General features: G+C 48.2%; 1 long non-coding RNA gene across 2 annotated transcripts in view; it reads right to left on the bottom strand.

Moving 5' to 3' along the window:
- Window positions 1-5,127, bottom strand: part of LOC141102641 (uncharacterized) — a 69,307-nt gene extending 64,180 nt beyond the window's left edge. For both annotated transcript variants that reach the window (XR_012235181.1, XR_012235182.1), the window contains exon 1: window positions 5,007-5,127. This is a non-coding gene — a long non-coding RNA (uncharacterized lncRNA). The remainder of the gene's footprint in view (window positions 1-5,006) is intronic.
- Window positions 5,128-12,142: the final 7,015 nt, after the last annotated feature.

The raw sequence follows: 12,142 nt of genomic DNA, 5'->3' as shown, positions 1-12,142 counted from the left end.
CGCTCCAGACGCAATAACGTCAAGCTCAGGGGGGGTCCCTGAAACTATTATACGGGCAGATCTTCAAAAATATGTCAAAGACCTCATGCACTTCATTTTACCTGATGCATCGCCTAGAGATTTAATCGTGGACAGGATCCACAGAATAGCAAAGCCTCCCCACCTAGCAGCTTCCGTGCCAAGAGATGTACTTATGCGGGTTCACTTCTTCCACATCAAGGAAAGATTGATGGTGGAAGCACGGTCAAAGACACCACTACCCCATCCCTACGAAGGGGTACAGCTATATCCAGACCTCTCTAAATATACGCTACAACTCAGGAGGAATCTGAACCCTGATCACTAAGGGCCTCCACAATCACAAAATCTTATACAAATGGCGCTACCCTGCAACCCTCCTCATACCTAAGAATGGCACCACTCACGTAATTAATGACCTGAAGAAAGGTATGCAACTTCTGCATGAATGGGGCATCATCCTGGAACCCCCCAAAGATGGGACCCCTCCCTTGCAGCCCCGAAGGGACTCACAAACACGTCGTTACCAGGGACCCAAAGGATACCAACAAAACCCCCATACTTGATCTTGATGGGCCTACTACACAAACAAAGTTTCCCCCTCACTGCTCACTGTTCAAAGAAGTACTTAGTAATTCTTTGTTACTGTTTCCCCCCCACACGGCTTAGCTGACTCAGCTTTCTTTATACTGTCCTACGCCGCTTCCTAATCTGCAATAGTACAGACTGTCTAACAGGAAAATCCCAACGTTCTAACTGTCCATAAACATTGCTCTGGCTTATTGTTTTTTTTTTTTCCCCGCTGCTATAGAGCCAAGCTCACGTATCTAGGGAACCTTCCACCTCACAGATGCCTCAATTACGGACGAAGCACACCACCCTTGCCTCAAGTCTAAACTCCACGAACTGTAAGTGTTGACCGTTTCACATATCACCACACGCACCAACAAACTACAACAATGCCGCTAAACATCTTATCACTCAATGCCAAAGGCCTGAATCATCCAGCCAAAAGACACTCCCTATGGCAAACGGCTGAAAAACTAAAAAGTGACATCATATGTGTCCAAAAGACACAGTAACCAAGTTGGCAGCCCTTTGCTCCAACAACAAATACTGTCACATATACCATGCCACCCAAGTCCAAAAAAAATCAGTGTTCTCATTGCCATAAAAAACACTGTAGAATTCCACGTGATTCAAGAGATCTCAGACCCTCATGGTAGGTATGTAATTCTGATCTGCACCCTAAACAAGATCAAATACACACTCTTAAATGTGTATGCCCCCAACACCCACCAGATGAACTTAATTTGGAAAACCATGTGTAAAGCCCAAGCAGACAGACAAGGTCATCTGCTCATGTGTGGAGATTTCAGCTTGGTAGCAGATATCCATATGGACACCACCTCAGCAGCAAAAAGAAGAAAGTCCCTCCTGAAACAATTCCTCAACTCACAGGATGTATATGATGTATGGAGATGTCACCATGGTTCTGAAAAAGACTACACCTACTCTTCCCCTCATCATAAATCTTACTCGAGAATAGACACGATCCTTACAGATAAGTGGTTATTACAAACAATCAGCGCATCTGTGATCCACACCATGACGTGGTCAGACCATGCTCCGATCACAATCTCCATCAATGACACAGGACGCCAGCGAAATACATTTCTTTGGCAAGCCAACAATTACATACTGCAACACCCAACCTACTCCCAAGAGATCAAATCTCACCTGAAAGAATACTTTGACCTTAATAGCAGTTCGATGGGCGATCCCGCTATGGTGTGGAATGTGCATAAAGCGGTTATTCGAGGTGTCATAATGAAATTAAGTTCACTATGTAAAAAAAAGAGGACGCAGCGCGTTGGTGATCTGACATCACAAATTGCTAATCTTGAGACCGTTCACAAAACTAAAACGAACCCTACCATATTGGCCCAACTACTATCCCTGAGACAGGGAGACAGAGACACTACTCCTCAACTCCTTCGAACAAATACAGCACAAAATCAAAGCCACTTCCTTCTCTACTTCTAACAAAGCGGGCAAAAGACTGGCGCAGTGCTTGAAGGGGAAAAGGCTTAAAACTAAAATGACTCACTTGTTTCACCCCCAGCACTAAACAAAAATGAACTAACCCACAGGACATAGCTAACGCATTTAGTGACTCCTACAGTGACCTCTATAACATCAGACAAGGCACATCTACGTTTCAACCCTCCAACGAGGACATTGACGCATTTTTGCACAAAATCACTCTCCCCAAGCTGACCGAACCACGACTGAATTCTCTAAATGCCCCCTTCATTGACCAGGAAATTCTTGCGACAATATCAGCGCTACCATCAGGGAAAGCTCCAGGCCCGGATGGATCAACTGGAGAGTACTATAAACAATTCTCCAGTCAATTGATCCCACACCAAACACAAATTTGTAACAACGCCTCCTCCTCTTACACTCCCGAAACCAGGGAAGGAACAAACCTCCCCTCAGAACTTCCGTCCTGTATCCCTTTTAAACCTAGATGTGAAAATTTATGCCAAATCCATTGCCAGACGCTTGATGGAGATCATGCCAGACCTCATACACACGGATCAATCAGGATTCACTAAGGGGAGACAAGCACCAGAGAAGGCATTCGACAGGGTACACTGGATGTATCTACAGAAGGTACTACTTAAATTTGGTTTCAAAGGCAACATATATAAGGCATAATGGTACTCTACACCACCCCCATCAGCACAAGTGTATTCAGTGGATATGCTATCCCAACCATTTAATATAACGAACAGCACACGCCCACGTGTTAAAGGTGTGTGCGCTAGCTAGCGCTGTATTTTTACTCTCATCTTTGCTTAATAAACGGAGTACACTTGTGCAGCGTACACACGAGCAGACTTTTCGACTGGACTGGTCTGACGGACCGAGTCCAGCGGACAATCCGATCATGTATGGGCTTCATCGGACCTTCAGCTGACTTTTCCAGTCGAAAATCTGACTGACTTTAGATTTGAAACATGCTTCAAATCTTTCCGACGGACTCGAGTCCGGTCGAAAATCCGCTCGTCTGTATGCTAGTCCAACGGACGGAAACCCACGACAGATATTGGCTACTGGCTATCAACTTCCTTATTTTAGTCCGGTCATACGTCATCACGTACGAATCCGTCGGACTTTGGTGTGATCATGTGTAGGCAAGTCCGTTCGTTCAAAAGTCCATCGGAAGTCCGTCAAAAGTCCGTCGAAAGTCCGTTGGAAAGTCCACCTGTGTGTGCGCGGCATTAGAGTATTTCCTCTGTCTATTTGGAGCGCTCTTTACCCTTATCAATACCCGCTTCTGGAGGTCCCCCCTTTGTGCTACTGGATTTCACTGCTGGGCAGGAGTTCCACGTACCTGGATCTAGGACCGCTCAAGCCTTATGGGAGGTTTGCAACATCCCTGTGGGGATACTCGCGCTTTTGACCTTCTGTGATAGGGAGGTCCACCATTTCCGGTAAGTGTATTTGGGCTTATTTTGGTGGAGGAATTGTCACTTAATATCGGAAGGACTTTCCCACTTTCTTCACGAGGGATCCTGTTATACCTTCTCTCCGGTGATTGGAGTTTTTCCATTTGAATTGGACTTTTTCTTTCCTTTATTTTCATATGCTGCACTTACCTTTGTTTTATTGATCATCCCTTAGGTATTTGTGATTGCCTATAGTGTTCAGCTTTCATTTCTCACGTCCTTTATTGTGTTTGCGCTGGTTTTTTTTTTTTTTTTTTTACTGTCGGATATATCAACTCAAAACACACCTCCAGTACCTGAATTGGCAATTCTAAATCTCAACATAGACACAATGCCACAACATGTCAGACATGTGACGACACACATCTTACTAACGGCCAGACTGTCCATTACACGATTATGGAAAACAGAAAAGACACCTTCCATGGAACAAACACTTGAACTGGTAAACCTTCACTATAGCTATGAAATAGCAATGGCATCTAGTGGTGGTTACCTAGCAAAGAGTAAGAAAGCGTGGCTACCGTGGGAAATATGCACAGGGGCAGCGAAATCCCTTTAATAAGTTAAGTTTGCATTTAGTATAGTCATGACTCAGCGATAAGTTGGACTTTAATACCATCAATTAGACCAGTTATAGGTTACACAACAGCAGCACGACGCAACATAAGAGATCCCAATGGGGTTGCCTGGAGGAGTGGTAACTACTAATATTCGATAGCCTATATTTACTGTATAAGTTTAATGTGCAAAATTTTCTGTTAGTACTTCCGTAAACATGTACTTCTGTATTAGAGTATGTGCGTTGATGTGTAAACGACGTACAATGTATACATTGTTTGTTATTCTTGCCATCACTATAAAACAATAAAAACTATTGATTAAAAAAAAGGATTAAAAGGAGGCCATAGACCCTAGACCAGAATCCCACCAATCGTGGGCAAGACCACCAAATGTGAATCTTGTCTCCATGTTGGCCACATCTCCTGAAGCATCTATCATTGTATGATGAGTTTGAATGAGCTATGCAGGAGAACCTTATAGGCCGCCTCCATGGTGACCGTGTTGGAAGAACATTTGGCAATGGATGACCAGGCCTTGCTCCAGTTCTCTAAATCTATAGAGACTGACAAATCTCGCCCCCATTTGGAGACATACAGGTGGGAGCGAGACGAGCCCCCCGCGGTCAAAGAGGAATAAATAGAGGAGATAGTGCCCCGGGTTCCAGGTGAGTTAAGGCAACCTTCTCCAACATTCCTGACGAGTTAAACCTTTGTGATTGCTTTACTCTTTTCCCCCCATGTGTGCTTTACAGGCCCTGTTCTTTTGATACGCCATGTACCACCATGCACCCCTTTACAGAAACCTCAGACCAGGCATTAAACAGTTATTGAAACTTTACTGAAGCTTCCAGCAACACAGTTCAACAGCCCAGCTCTAATTGACTAATGCAGGCTGCCAGGTTCATACCTTCCAGGGAAGCAGTCCATCCAGCAAGAGTCCAGTGATGGGGGGTTCCTAATCCAGGGAGGGTGACACAGGAGGGGGCCATGAGCTCCAGTAGGACTACATGGTGCAGCAGACCTTCCTCTGTAAATCCCATGTGGTAGAGTGCTTGCTCCGAGCCCTCCCCTTGCATTTATTTAACTTGCAGCAGGGGGCAGGACTCAAAAAGCCCTGGAAAGAGACTTGACACAGTTAAACCCTTCCCATTCTGGGTAGCCTGTTACTGTCTGTATAACTACACAGTGCAATGAATACAACAGCAGGACTACATTCAATGACACTTCACAAGCACCTGCTTACTTAGCTCAATTTCTAACACCAAGAATATCCATTAATTGTACATGTGGCCTACAATACACAAAGCTGCTCAGACCCTGGCAGGTATATATGAAATGGGTGGGGGCATTATAGAGGTTTCCCATCACTTTAGGGCCCGTATCTCACATTGTGACAGACAAGTGAGGTCAAGGATTCTGCATGGACAATAGAGCCAAGAGGAAGCTGTCCTGCTTCTAAACTTTGCACCATTTTCATTGCCAAAACCTTTGTTGTTTGTTTGCTTTGGCTGTTTTCAGACTGACCCCAGGTTCTATCTTTGGAAAAAGTTGTCAGGTTAACTTTTTCAACGTTTAGCAGCAAGAAAACCTGACAAGGGGTGTAACCCTTTCAGAATTTTCCCAAATCTTAATGGTGAAATCCATGTCAAGTGACCATCTTCCCTTGCATTGGTGGTGTGCCGGCCCTGCAATAGTTAGATACTTGTTTGTGGCAAGGGGGGATTGGATCAAACAGTTCCATATCTCATCCTCCACTCCAGGAGGTTCAGCATCACTAATAGACAGGTCCCTGCAGCCAGGGCCGGGACAAGGGGTGGGTAGGAGGGGTGGCTGCCCTGAGCACTGCAGTATCATGTGAGGTTGGGGGGGGGTGACAAGGAGATTAGGGGGGGGTAAAGGAGGAATTTGGGGGCAGCAAGACGTAAGTATTGTTCTAGGAAAGGAAATTTGGGGGGGGGGGTGCTAACAGTGGTGGTTTAGTGTTGGGAAGGGAGATGGGGAAAAGAAGATTTGTGCTGGGGGGGATATGTACTTGTTTTTGTCGTTCAGTCGTTTATTCATGTCTGACTCTTTGTGACCTCATGGACCATAGCGTGCCAGGCTTTTCTGTCCTCTACTGCCTCCCGGAGCTTGCTTAACTTCATGTTTATTGTTTTGATGATGCTATCTATCCATCTTGTTTTCTGTTGTCTCCTTTTTCCTTCCATGTTTACAAGCATCAGGGTCTTTTCCAATGAGTCCTCTCTTTGCATTAGGTGGCCAAAGTATTCGAGTTTCAGCTTCAGGATCTGTCCTTCCAGTGAACGCTCAGGGTTGATTCCCTTCAGGATTGACTGGTGTGGTCTTCTTGCCATCCAAGGGACTTTCAAGAGTCTTCTCCAACACCATAGTTCAAAAGTAGGGATGAGCTTCGTGTTCGAGTCGAACCCATGTTCGACTCGAACATCGGCTGTTCGATCGTTCGCCGAATTGCGAACGTTATGGGCCGTTCGCGCTAAATTCGTGTGGCGCGTCACGGCCCATAATTCACTGCGGCATCGCAGTGCATTGCTGGCTGATGATTGGCCAAGCATGCACTATGACCCGCATGCTTGGCCAATCACAGCGCTGTCAGTAGAGAGAGCTGTAATTGGCCAAAGCCAGGGTGGCTTTGGCCAATTATGGCTCAGGGGATTTAGTACACACCCCACACTATATAAGGCCGCCTGCACGGCGGCCCTGTGTAGTGTGTGTTCCGGTGTGCTGAGAGATAGAGAGAGAGAGAGACAGTGTCATTTGATTTGAGTTAGATAGATTAGGCAGAACAGTCAGTCAGTTAGCTGCACTTACAGTGTATTGTGTATATATATGCATCCCAGGTGTTGCATATATATATATACACTGTATTCAGTTTAGCTAGATCCGTTCCTGTTATCTTCTATCTAGACTATTTACATTTAATGCAGTGCGTCCTGCTCACAGTGTTCAGCTAGATCCGTTCCTGCTATTTACATTTAGTGCAGTGCGTCCTGCTCACAGTGTTCAGCTAGATCCGTTCCTGCTATTTACATTTAGTGCAGTGCGTCCTGCTCACAGTGTTCAGCTAGATCCGTTCCTGCTATTTACATTTAGTGCAGTGCGTCCTGCTCACAGTGTTCAGCTAGATCCGTTCCTGTTATCTTCTAGACTATTTACATTTAGTGCAGTGCGTCCTGCTCACAGTGTTCAGCTAGATCCGTTCCTGCAATTTACATTTAGTGCAGTGCGTCCTGCTCACAGTGTTCAGCTAGATCCGTTCCTGCTATTTACATTTAGTGCAGTGCGTCCTGCTCACAGTGTTCAGCTAGATCCGTTCCTGCTATTTACATTTAGTGCAGTGCGTCCTGCTCACAGTGTTCAGCTAGATCCGTTCCTGCTATTTACATTTAGTGCAGTGCGTCCTGCTCACAGTGTTCAGCTAGATCCGTTCCTGCTATTTACATTTAGTGCAGTGCGTCCTGCGCACAGTGTTCAGCTAGAGCCGTTCCTGCTATTTACATTTAGTGCAGTGCGTCCTGCTCACAGTGTTCAGCTAGATCCGTTCCTGTTATCTTCCTACTGACAGGCAGGCTTGTCTGGTTACAGTATATAAAGTTACCTGAAGAAAATTACAGGTGTTCTATTTGATCCTATTAGTACCACGGTCAGGCAGCTAGACTATTTACATTTAGTACAGTGCGTCCTGCTCACAGTGTACAGCTAGATCCGTTCCTGTTATCTTCCTACTGACAGGCAGGCTTGTCTGGTTACAGTATATAAAGCTACCTGAAGAAAATTACAGGTGTTCTATTTGATCCTATTAGTACCACGGTCAGGCAGCTAGACTATTTACATTTAGTACAGTGCGTCCTGCTCACAGTGTACAGCTAGATCCGTTCCTGTTATCTTCCTACTGACAGGCAGGCTTGTCTGGTTACAGTATATAAAGCTACCTGAAGAAAATTACAGGTGTTCTATTTGATCCTATTAGTACCACGGTCAGGCAGCTAGACTATTTACATTTAGTACAGTGCGTCCTGCTCACAGTGTTCAGCTAGATCCGTTCCTGTTATCTTCCTACTGACAGGCAGGCTTGTCTGGTTACAGTATATAAAGCTACTTGAAGAAAATTACAGGTGTTCTATCCCAGCTTAGTGCAGCTACAGGCCATTAGTATGTCTGGAAGGCCAAGAAGGAGAGGCAGACAGTCACAAGCCAATAAGAGAGGGCAAGCAGGCTCTGTGTCTAGTGCTGGTCGTGGAGACGGTGCATCCTCATCAGCACGTGGCCATGGGACACGCTTGGCCTTTTTTTCGGCAGCTGGCCATGTTGAGCCGCAACATGCGGAAGACTTGGTCGAGTGGATGACCAAGCCGTCCTCATCCTCCTCATCCTCTCTCACCCATGCCCAGGGTGCTTTGTCTGGCAAAGCAGCGGCCTCTTCCCTCAGCTCAATGTCATCAGTGACTCCTTCCCTAGCTCCACCATGTCCTCATGAGGATTCCCTCGAACTGTTTGACCACAGTGTTGGGTACATGCTCCAGGAGGATGCCCAGCGTTTGGAAGGCTCTGATGACGATACTGAGCTCGATGAAGGCAGTAACATGAGCGCGGACAGAGGGGGTGCCCAAGAAGGACAGCAATCTGGCAGTCATGCTCCCCCTGCTGCAGCATACTGCCAGGTTTGCTCCAGTGATGAGGAGGGAGGGGATGATGAGGTCACTGACTCAACGTGGGTGCCTGATAGGAGAGAGGAGGAGGAGGAGGAGGAGGAGGCGGCGGCACATCACCAACGAGGCAGGATGCCCTCCAGGGGCCAGCCTAAGGGCAGCACATTGACTGCATCACACCCCAAAGCTCCACATGTGCAGGGCGCTGCAGTCTCTGCGCGTTATTCAAAAAGTTCTTTGGTGTGGGCCTTTTTTGAGACGAGTGCATCAGATCGCACCGCTGCTATTTGCAACATATGTCTCAAGCGTATCTCGCGTGGCCAAAATATCTCCCGCTTGGGTACCACATGCTTGACCAGACATATGTTGACCTGCCATGCAGTTCGTTGGCAAGCGTATCTAAAAGACCCACACCAAAGAACAAAGAGGATCTCTCCTTGCTCCTCATCAGCTGAGATTTCCAACCCCACTAGACCTTCAGTCCTCTCTGAGACCTGCAGTGAGAGGAATGAAGGTGTAGAATTAGGTGTGTCACAGCCAAGTACTTGTGGGCAATCTGCTTTTGGTACACCGACGTCAGATTGTACCAGGCAAATTTCCCTGCCCCAGCTGCTGCACCGCCGAAAGAAGTTTGCTCCCAGCCATCCACATGCCCAGCGGTTGAATGCTAGCTTGGCAAAATTGCTAGCACTTCAACTGCTGCCTTTTCAGTTGGTAGACTCTGCCCCCTTCCGTGAGTTTGTGGAATGTGCGGTTCCTCAGTGGCAGGTACCCAAACGCCACTTTTTCTCACGGAAGGCGATTCCGGCTCTCTACCGGCATGTGGAAGGCAATGTCCATGCCTCGCTGGACAGGGCGGTCAGCGGTAAGGTGCATATTACCGCTGACTCATGGTCCAGCAGGCATGGACAGGGACGTTACCTAAGTTTCACGGCGCATTGGGTGACTCTGCTGGCAGCTGGGAAGGATGCAGGACAAGGTGCAGTAGTGTTGGAGGTTGTTCCGCCACCACGCCTCCAAAATGCTGATTGTGACACACCTCTCTCCTCCACCCCCTCCTCTTCTTCTTCCTCCATGGCCTCTTCCTCGGAACCAGCGGTGCTCCGTAGGCGTTCAAGGGGCTACGCAAGTACGCAGGCCAAAAGATGCCATGCGGTGCTTGAGCTGGTGTGCTTGGGGGACAGGAGCCACACTGGGGCAGAGGTTCTGTCAGCTCTGCAGGGGCAGGTTCAGAGGTGGTTGACGCCACGCCAACTTAAGGCAGGAATGGTGGTTTGCGACAATGGCACCAACCTCCTCTCTGCCCTCCGACAGGGACAAATGACCCATGTGCCCTGTTTGGCTCACGTCCTTAACTTGGTGGTGCAGCGGTTCTTGGGCAGGTACCCGGGCTTACAGGATGTCCTGAGGCAGGCCAGGAAAGTCTGTGTGCATTTCCGCCGGTCATATAATGCCAGTGCTCGGCTGACGGACCTCCAAAAGGAGTTTAACCTGCCCAAGAACCGCCTAATCTGTGACATGCCCACCAGGTGGAACTCAACGTTGGCCATGCTGCAGCGGCTGCACACGCAGCAGAGGGCCATCAATGAGTACCTGTGCGACTATGGCACCAGGACAGGGTCAGGGGAGCTTGGTTTTTTTTCCCCACGCCAGTGGGCCATGATCAGGGATGCATGCACTGTCCTGTCACCATTCGAGGAGGCCACGAGGATGGTGAGCAGTGACAGTGCATGCATCAGTGACACTGTCCCCCTTGTCCACCTGTTGGAGCACACGCTGCGTGGAATAATGGACAGGGCACTTGAGGCAGAGCAGAGGCAGGAAGAGGAGGACTTCCTTAGCTCTCAAGGCCCCCTTTATCCAGACAGTGTTCCTGCGTGCCCGCCGATCACACAGGAAGAGGACGAGGAGGAAGAGGAGGAGGAGGAAGATTGTGTCAGTATGGAGGTGGAGCCTGGCACTCAGCATCAGCAGCAGTCTTTAAGGGATCAGTCCCAAGAAACACATGGACTTGTACGTGGCTGGGAGGAGGTGGCTGCGGACCATGTCGTTCTTAGTGACCCAGAGGACTCCGGACCGAATGCCTCAGCAAACCTACGCTGCATGGCCTCCCTGATCCTGCAAAGCCTGCGTAAGGATCCTCGTATTCGTGGTATCAAGGAGAAGGACCAATACTGGCTGGCAACCCTCCTTGATCCACGTTACAAGGGTAAGGTTGCGGACCTTATCTTGCCATCGCAGAGGGAGCAGAGGATGAAACATCTTCGGGAGGCCTTGCAGAAAGGTCTGTGCAACGCGTTCCCAGAGACTGGGAGGTTACAAACTCCTGTTTCTGGACAACGTGTTGCTGAGGCTTCGGTCAGTCAAAGAAGGAGCGGTGGAGAAGGTGGCCGTCTGACCGATGCGTTCAGACAATTTTTTGGTCCGCAGCCCCAAGGTATGATCGGTTCCAGCAACCATCGCCAGCGTCTGTTTTACATGGTGCAGGAATACCTAGGGGCAAGATCAGACTTGGACACCTTTCCCACCGAAAATCCTCTGGGTTACTGGGTCTTGAGGATGGATCACTGGCCAGAGCTTGCACAGTATGCAATTGAGCTACTGGCCTGTCCTGCATCCAGCGTTCTTTCGGAACGCACATTCAGTGCTGCTGGAGGCGTGGTAACCGATCACAGGGTGCGTCTGTCCACCGACTCGGTCGATCGGCTGACCTTCATAAAAATGAATGAGTCTTGGATCACCACCAGCTACCAAGCACCTGATGCTGATGTAACCGAATAATTTTTTTTGAAATCTCAGATCCCTTCAAAGACTGCCTATGCTGATGCTGAGTGACTATCCCTGAGTAATTATCCTCTTCCTCCTCAATCATCACGCTGATAGCTTGTAAGAACATTTTTGGTTCTGGGCACCACCACCAGTGCCTAAGGCACAATTTTTCAGCCCCTGTTTAGCAGGGGCGTGTAATTACAATTTTTGATGTAATACTTTGCAGCAGGGCTCGTTCCTGCATTCCAACTAGAGTGTCTGTGAGGGGTTGCAGTGTTGTGGCACCAGCACCAGTGCCTAGGGCCCAATTTTTCTGCCCCTGTCTAACAGGGGCGTGTAATTACAATTTTTGATGCAATACTTTGCAGCAGGGCTCGTTCCTGCGTTCCAACTAGAGTGTCTGTGAGGGGTTGCAGTGTTGTGGCACCAGCACCAGTGCCTAAGGCCCAATTTTTCTGCCCCTGTCTAACAGGGGCGTGTAATTACAATTTTTGATGCAATACTTTGCAGCAGGGCTCGTTCCTGCGTTCCAACTAGAGTGTCTGCGAGGGGTTGCAGTGTTGTGGCACCAGCACCAGTGCCTAAGGCCCAATTTTTCTGCCCCTGT

Source organism: Aquarana catesbeiana, linkage group LG07 (genome assembly GCF_042186555.1).
Source record: "Aquarana catesbeiana isolate 2022-GZ linkage group LG07, ASM4218655v1, whole genome shotgun sequence".
In the NCBI taxonomy this organism is placed as follows: domain Eukaryota; kingdom Metazoa; phylum Chordata; class Amphibia; order Anura; family Ranidae; genus Aquarana; species Aquarana catesbeiana.
This window is presented reverse-complemented; position numbering and strand designations above follow the sequence as displayed.